The sequence below is a fragment of the Nothobranchius furzeri genome, chromosome 15 (assembly GCF_043380555.1).
Source record: "Nothobranchius furzeri strain GRZ-AD chromosome 15, NfurGRZ-RIMD1, whole genome shotgun sequence".
NCBI classification, from domain to species: Eukaryota; Metazoa; Chordata; class Actinopteri; order Cyprinodontiformes; family Nothobranchiidae; genus Nothobranchius; species Nothobranchius furzeri.
In genome coordinates, this window is record NC_091755.1 from 55,605,611 (window position 1) to 55,614,984 (window position 9,374).

Here is a 9,374-nt window from a genome sequence, read left to right on the forward strand (position 1 = left end):
CGTGTCGTTAAACTCTGTGGAAATGAGACTTTTTGTTTGAATTTAATTAACTGATTAAAATGGAAATTGGAAAGGACCGGTGTGCAGGCAGATGTCCAGCCAATGTTTTTATCACAGAAAACACATAACAATTTATACACTGAAAAAATAAAACCGTAACATTTAATAATACAACAATGATGCTGCCCTAACAAAATATAGTAAACAGTGCCAGAAGCACACACTGTTGTGTGCTCATATATTCTTCATGGGTCTGTGAAGCCTCCTCAGACCAACCTTGACTTTAAAACGTGTGTTTTCTCCTACAGAATTTTCATCTTCCTCTTAACTGAACCTCCTTCCACAATACCATGAAGAAAACTATTTGTATTTTTGCAACAGCTTTTAAATGTCAGCACATTACCCATGATGCACTTTTTAACACAAACCAGATGAAGTAAACATAGTTTTTGAAATGAGATCAAATAAAGTTAAATGCTATTTAGATCCAGGTGTTCTTGTCTTTTGTCAAAGCAGACTGCATAAAGCAATAGGTATGTAGCTACACTCTAAGAAATGAAATGTTGAATGAACTTAACCATGTTTATGTTTGTGTTTATGTATCTGGCCGACACTTTTATCCAAAGTGACATACACTTTTTAACCTATAGGGCATGTTGTGATCTTATGTCAACTGGTTCCACTAAACATAGTTGCTCAAAAGTAAAGAGTAATGAAGAAGAAGAAGAAAGTATCATTTCTATAGCGCCTCCCAAGAAAAAAATCACGAGGCGCTTCACAAAAACAAAAAATGTAAAAATATAAAAAAGAATTTAAAAACTGGTTAAAATATATTTAAAATGAGCAAAAAATAGACAATTGTGATCAAAAAATGTAAAGAAAGAGAGAGTGACTAGATAAGAGGGAAATGGAACCACAATGTCACCCTCTGCTGCATCATTCATGCTGCCTGCACATAAACGCAAGTGACGTGTAGCGTTATGGATTTATGCTCTTTTATGAAAGAGAAACCATGCTACGTATTAATTCGGAATATTAATTTTAATAAATCAATAACCAAATTTTATATTGTTCAGAAGACTCAAAGGTTGTTTTCATCCATAAACTGCCGATAATATCTGAGTGTCTGTGTTTCAGTTCAATGAGGAAACAAGTTTGAAGGATTAACAGTTTTAATTCTTCAAGTTAAACTAATGATTTTGAAAATTGACAAACAGGAAATAACAATCACATTGGCAACTTTGTGGGACAATCTTTTAACAGTTTATATGCTGTTCTTGCTCAAATAGACCTTCTGGTGAATTTATGAAGATTGAGAATGTTGTGACATGAATGCGTGTGTGAGTCTGATTTTGCTTCAGGAAGAACAGGTGTCTGAGTGAAGTGATGGTTTGGATAAACTTAGGTCTTATCAGAGAACTGCATCAAACGCTAAAACCGTGCTCTGTCTCACCGAACTCTTGTGGACCCTCTTTCGGATCCGGGCCGTGGAGGATGTTGTGGTTCATCCAGATGACACCGGCGGCTGACAGGAGACGTAGGTGTCGAACGGAACCGGTCCAGAGTTGCCCTCGGTACACGTGGATGGTAGAGCGTTTTATCGATGCGCTTTCTTAAGTTAATTCACTCAGAAATCAAAAGACTCGGTAATGAGTCTTCGTTAGAAGTCGCGATTCAGCTATTCTGCCTGGCTTGGCAGAAACAGCGTGAAAGGGGGGAAGAACGAGCCAACAGGCTCTGCCCCCCCTTTGGTTTTCAGGTCTGTTCTTTCCCGTTGTCCAACACGAACTGACTCATAAAACTCAAAACTTAACAAAAACCTCTCTTCTCAAAGCAAAACATGTGCGTCATCAAATGTGTCTGGAGTTTACTGTGGGCAGATGTGTGTGGGTGTGTGTGAATGTTTGTGTGCTTGAGTGTGAAGGTCAGTACCACACATTCAACATTATCTACTTAAGTGTGGATTCATTAATCCATTATAATTACCCCAAAGCATAATAGTCATTCATTTGATTAAACACATTTATAATGAGCAAAATGATAATGGTTATTTTAACATTAAAATCAAGAAAAAGAAGTTTAAACTTTATGTTTTGACTTGGTCTGGGTACAACTCATGTAAACACATCTTCTGGTAGACTGCAGGTGGCAGATGTTATGGTTTCCTCCCAGACTCGCTGGCGTTCAGGTCTTAATCTGTGGGTGAAAGTTCTCAGCAACCCAGCTATGACCCAGCTGCGTCCAACACCACCATTGTGACAGAAAACCCATATTTCCTCACGTTACATTCCCCCCTTTTTGTGACGACATGGAGGTCAAGCAGAGGCCACCTGACGTCACAACCACAATAACGTGATGTACTCGTGAAGGTAGACATCCCAGATGAAGGCAGGAACGATGAAGCGTCACCACAGGTCTCGTGTAGAAGGGAGTATATCCTGACCAGATGATTAAGGCCAAAACTGTTGCAATCATTGTAAAGTAATCCACTTAGGGAATCTTGAAAGCAGAGCTATTTCAATAGCAGTTAATTTTCATCAGCAATAATGCAAAGGTATTCAAAGGATAAGCAGCTCGTGTGTCACACGGAGCTGGGCAGGTGATGTGTTCCTCAGGCGTAGTCCAGGCGAAGTCCAGTGACGACCTCGACCCATCTCGAATCACGACCGAAGCCCCATGCGACAGAAAACCAGTTGAAGGATGGTGAAGACGACCCCTCTGATGGGATGTAGTCCATACGAGCTCGGAGAAGGAGACAAAGTGAGACAGCCCACACGATATATAGCATTTGATGCAAAACAAAGAAATCAATCAAAACCTATCTATGGGTGCCTCTGGGAAAATGTGGATGCCTTCTGTGAATTATCTAAAGAAGAAATGTACTGCACCCTGCTCTACATGTCATGTAAAAACGTGATGCAGAGAAAACACAAATAAAAGAAAGCAAATCCTATCTGATATGTGAAACTCAGCAGGCTGCACTAATCAAAGGCATATATATAAAGAAATAATCATGAAAATGAAGGGCAAATTGGCTTGTGGCCCTTTAAGGGAAATAGTAACAAAATAAAACCAAATTTGTAATCAAATATAATCATGCTACACAAAGCACTAATAAAAAGATAGAGATGTAAATCAGTTCTAAAAATGTAAATCAGTAGGTTAGTAATCCCTAAAGATGTGAGTTAGTAACAGGACCCTGGCTGGAGGCAGGTAACCTGAAAAAAAAAAACCAAAGGATATCACATTTGTTAAAAATTCATCCCACAAACGAGAGAATTTGTAACGGTCCACCAGTCAGTGGAAAAGAATCCGGTCAGAATAGAGTCGGTCAGAATAGAGTTTTGAATCTGGTATTGCGGACCCACAGAGACACGAGTTTGGACGTATCTGTGGGAGCAGGCTCATAAGCGATTTGGTTATCAAACTGTTTGTATCTTGTGTTACGAACCCACAGGGAAACTTGTTTGAATTTACCTGAGGGTTCCGTTTGGAACTGGAGCGAAGCTGATGGTTTAGCTGTTAGATCAGAACCTGATTTTACCTGCTCAAAGTTGTGTTGCAGCTTTACGGAGGCGACTTTGTTGTGATCAGAAATAGTAGTGAACTGGAAATGCGAAAATAATGCTCGCAAAGCAGGAGGAGGCTCCCCACCCCCCTTTTGTTTCTCAAACTTATGCCGTGTCTGTGAGACAGGAGAAGCATAACAAAGAACAGTTCTTAAGCTCTTAAAAGCCCTAATACCAAGAAGATGCACATTGTCACCTGAATCGTGCTGAAAGAGTAGGTGTTCAGATGTCCAAAGACCTGGAGGTGTTGGACTTGGAGGTTCTGAAAAGGAGTGATCCAAGGATGGTTGTGCCACGGGTGTCAAAGCAAACCTAGCTATGTTTAGAATCAGATACAGACATGACACTAGCTTTAGGAACATGGTCTGTCCTGAAAACTGAAGCCAAGAATACTTTATTCCCAAGAATGATGGAGGTTCCCACACTGAATCAGAAAAACCCGGTTTAACCAGAGTATTTACAGACTGACTAGAACTCCGCCCCGTAGAAGGTGCAGCACCTAACTCCGGGTCGGAGGTCAATGTTGTCAGCTGAATTGGTGGAAGGTCAGTGTCGATTTCTGCAATGACCCGCCCGCTCGGAGGAGGCGTTCCCCCGAACCGGTTGAAGTCCGCAACGGAAAACTCAGAGCCACTCAGCACCCCCCTTTTGTCAGGAGGGGCCCCGAGCATAGCATCACTGCACGCACCTACACCTCCCGGGCCGGGTTGCCTTCCCGAGCCCGTGAGAGAGGTGTGCGCAGCAACCACCGAGCCACCTTTAATATCGCCACTGACCACAGGACTGCTGGAAACCGCAGGGTTTTCTGCGTCGTCGTGATCACCTGTAAGAGAAATCACAGGAAAGAGAGCACAGAGGCCCGAGACTAAGTCACACCCCTGTGAAAGGAGAAAAGAATTGGCCACCGTATTAGCAGAGGTCACAAACTGAAAAGTGACAAGGTCATTCACATAAAGGTCAAGATGTCCGGGCACAAACCCCTTAAATGGCATGGTAGCTCCGTCCGGAGACCACAAGTGTCTCACGGCGGCTGACGTTTCCATCACGCCCCGATAAAGAAGCTGGTTTGTGCATGAGGCGGACTGACGAGTAAAACAGACCTCTGACTGAAGCGGTGGGTCACAGCCTGAAGATTTCACACCCATGCTGGAGAGATGTTCAGCCTTTAACATGGATGACAGAGGTGAAGCATTAGAAAACAAAGGGTTAAGCACAACCTGTTTGTCAGAGAGGTTAACCACAGGTTCAAGAGATTTATTCAGCTTAAAAGCAGCAGAGAAAATGTTGTTTATTTCAAACCTTGATGTTGATGGTGGGTTTTTGACCCCCTGGAAGAAATAGAAGTAAAGAAAAAGCGTTATGACTGTAAACAGCATGTTGCATGAATTCACGTCATGAATTGCAGACCAGAACCACCTCCGACCCAGTGCAGCTGGCACCGAACCGCAGCCACTAGTCCCCACTGCTCCCGACCGGCGGCACCCGCCTAAAACGGGCCCGTTCGGGCGGGCGGAGGGACCAGCGATGCTCGGCCGGTGAACAGTCTCCTGCGTCTTGGCATGTTCTGGAAGCAGAACGTCAGAGAACCTTACACCAGGTGTAACAGTGCAAGAAAGATTTTGTCGTGTCTCGTCCATCTCCCATTAAGTTCAGAGCAACTCGCGTTTTTACCTTCTGAGCCGACGTAAAACTCCGGGCAGATTCCTTAATATGTCTCACACAAACAAGGACTGTCCGTAGCCTACTTAACTTTATGACACAGGGTAAAACAAGGAATTGCTGATAGAGAAATGAATACACACAACTTCACAAGATGGAAGAAAAAGGCATTGATCCGAGCGATGGAGGCTGTGAAAGCCGACCCGATCACCGGTCCAAAATAAAATAATAAAAAAATAATAAACCCTACGCTGCCGAGATGCTATCAGACGGACAAACGTAGCAAAATGTAGATTCTACACACCGTAGCGATTTACAAGAACCACCGCCAATGCGGGTTTTGTGAGGACACAGACTGACTGTGTCAGAAATGGTATGACAATCTAACGGGACGCGTTCCCTTTTTGTCTAACTGTGGTGCTAGCTTAGCTCTCCGGCCAGGTCTAGCGTTCTTTGTCTGTAGCGACCAGACTTAAATTTTCCCGATTAACAAGTAGGCATCTCGCCCCGCTTGTAATACGGACTTCAAAAAGCGTACGCAATCTGAATGCAGTAACGCGTGACGGCCATAACCCGGCTTACGACGTTTACCGTGCAATCAAGCAACAGTAGGTGCCTACGGGCATTCCGTTCAGATTCCGTTTCTATAAGTCGCCCATGCAATGGAGATATTTTCCACAATAGCTCGCCCACAGTGTCAACACACTGAGACGAAAGGTGTCCGAGAATTTAGTCTCGGTTCTGAGGTTCGGAGAATTTAGTGATAATTTTAGGAACTGAGGATAAGCTGCTCACGGTAGCTCACCCAGCAATGGTCAGAGCGGAAACGTAGCTTTCCGACCTGAGGTTAGACTAGAGACGCGGCGGCGCGTCAAAATGGACAGAATTGAGTCAAAAGCACAACTCACACGTTCGCTCCGAAGGCGAAGATGGGATAAATCAAAGTTAGGTCTGTAATTTGCGGTCAATTTGAGATCGGAGATCTTCCCGGTCAAGTTTCCACCAGGACGCCTCCCGGAAGAGTGACTTCAGCGGAACAATTTCCGGTTAATTTCAAAATAAGACATCAAAGTGAAACACAGAGAAAAGCGTTGTTTGTAGCTTTTAGATGTAAGAAAGCAGACATATCGCAGATATAGAAGACTGGATACGCTCGCCATTAAATGTAGCGTTATGGATTTATGCTCTTTTATGAAAGAGAAACCATGCTACGTATTAATTCGGAATATTAATTTTAATAAATCAATAACCAAATTTTATATTGTTCAGAAGACTCAAAGGTTGTTTTCATCCATAAACTGCCGATAATATCTGAGTGTCTGTGTTTCAGTTCAATGAGGAAACAAGTTTGAAGGATTAACAGTTTTAATTCTTCAAGTTAAACTAATGATTTTGAAAACTGACAAACAGGAAATAACAATCACATTGGCAACTTTGTGGGACAATCTTTTAACAGTTTATATGCTGTTCTTGCTCAAATAGACCTTCTGGTGAATTTATGAAGATTGAGAATGTTGTGACATGAATGCGTGTGTGAGTCTGATTTTGCTTCAGGAAGAACAGGTGTCTGAGTGAAGTGATGGTTTGGATAAACTTAGGTCTTATCAGAGAACTGCATCAAACGCTAAAACCGTGCTCTGTCTCACCGAACTCTTGTGGACCCTCTTTCGGATCCGGGCCGTGGAGGATGTTGTGGTTCATCCAGATGACACCGGCGGCTGACAGGAGACGTAGGTGTCGAACGGAACCGGTCCAGAGTTGCCCTCGGTACACGTGGATGGTAGAGCGTTTTATCGATGCGCTTTCTTAAGTTAATTCACTCAGAAATCAAAAGACTCGGTAATGAGTCTTCGTTAGAAGTCGCGATTCAGCTATTCTGCCTGGCTTGGCAGAAACAGCGTGAAAGGGGGGAAGAACGAGCCAACAGGCTCTGCCCCCCCTTTGGTTTTCAGGTCTGTTCTTTCCCGTTGTCCAACACGAACTGACTCATAAAACTCAAAACTTAACAAAAACCTCTCTTCTCAAAGCAAAACATGTGCGTCATCAAATGTGTCTGGAGTTTACTGTGGGCAGATGTTTGTGGGTGTGTGTGAATGTTTGTGTGCTTGAGTGTGAAGGTCAGTACCACACATTCAACATTATCTACTTAAGTGTGGATTCATTAATCCATTATAATTACCCCAAAGCATAATAGTCATTCATTTGATTAAACACATTTATAATGAGCAAAATGATAATGGTTATTTTAACATTAAAATCAAGAAAAAGAAGTTTAAACTTTATGTTTTGACTTGGTCTGGGTACAACTCATTTAAACACATCTTCTGGTAGACTGCAGGTGGCAGATGTTATGGTTTCCTCCCAGACTCGCTGGTGTTCAGGTCTTAATCTGTGGGTGAAAGTTCTCAGCGACCCAGCTATGACCCAGCTGCGTCCAACACCACCATTGTGACAGAAAACCCATATTTCCTCACGTTACAGACGCCACGAACAGCTGGCGGCTCTGATGAAGGCCGAAGTTCCGGCCAAAACACGTCAGCCAAAGGTAAAAAAAAAAAAAAACATCTAATTACTTCACTGTGTTAAAAAAAAAAAGATGATTTTGAATCAATACACAGAACGAACATTCGGAAAAGGTTAAGTGAGTACAATTCAACCCTCACCTGGGAATAAAAGAATCAGGAATGGTGGTCTGCCTGGACAACACCAGCGATGAACTGGACTTGCAGATTCCACAGATCAACAGTCCAAAAAGTGATGTCTGATGAAGTTGGGAAGTAGACAGTAGTAGTCTTAGGTACTTTTCCTTAATCATAATTGTGTGTGGTGAGGATTGTTGTAGACTCTGACACTTGTCAGTGACTTGACACAGTCTGCTGGATTCCTTTTATAGGAAACTTTTTAGGGGGTGAGCTGCCGACACGGCTGTGCTTGAAAACTATTTGATGGTTTCACACTCCAGTTAATTCTCTTACAGCCGAGTGTCAAGCGGGGAGGCACTGGGTCCTAGTTTTAAAGTTTTTGGTATGACCCGACCCTGAATTTGAACCCACAACTTCCCAGCCTCAGGGTGTACACTCATACCCCTGAGCTGGTCAGTTTTTTTACTAAATTATTTATCTTAAGTCCCTGCTTACTTCAACATCTTTGACTTGTTTTCTGCCTCCCACTTTTGTGGATGAAGTCTGAACCAACAAGGTTTCATAATTCTTGTTCCCACCTCTTTGTTTTTAGGTTTGCAAATTCCTAATTCATGAATTAGTTGTGGAATTAGCTTGTTTTCCATATTTTATTTTTTGAGTTTTAATGTTATTTTCTGATGGTAATTCTTCAGTGAAGAACATCAAATGGATGTACTGAATCTTGAAATTTATCTGAAGTCAGGATTTTTGCTTCTCAGGAAGTTTATTTGTTTTCTTCAACAGCCAAACTCCCCCTCCTGTTTATAACTTCTTACTCTGCACACAGGGGGCAGCTTTCTACAATTTTTTTTCACATCTGACTTCTGCCTGGTCAGCATTAATTATTTTAATTAGCGTGCCACACAGCAGCTTAATGAAGTCAGTGGCTGATGATTTTTGAAATTACATTTGTCAATATCGATAAAACTTAGAAAGTGCAGCACCTGGCCTTTTTCAGAGTTAATTCTGCTAAAACAAGATAATTAATGCTTGTGTTTATGTTGCTTCTTTTTTGGTTCCTTGCTTCCGTTTTAGTTCAGACTGCTGATACCAAGCCAGCTCTTGTTGTATTACATTCACAGTAAAAGAACATGTGACCACAGAATAACAGAGCTTGTTGCAGATTGTTTTTGGTAAGATCCTTACTGCAAAAGTTCAGTTATGTCAGTAATTCATCTTAGACTGAGAGAGCATCCAAAGGCTCAGGAATCCTTTGCAGGTGTTCTGGACTCATTAGTTGAGTGTGACACTTTGAGTCAAGAATATTGAACCTTTTCACAATTTCTAATAGTCTGAGATTGTGAATGTGGAGTTTTTATCAGCTGTAAGCCATAATCATCACAGTCATTACAAATAATGGTTTGAACAATCTGGATATGCAGGTAATGAGTGCATCTCATTTATCAGTTTCACCTTTTAAGTCAAATAACTGACAAGAATTAACTTTTGCACCGTGTAGAATTTT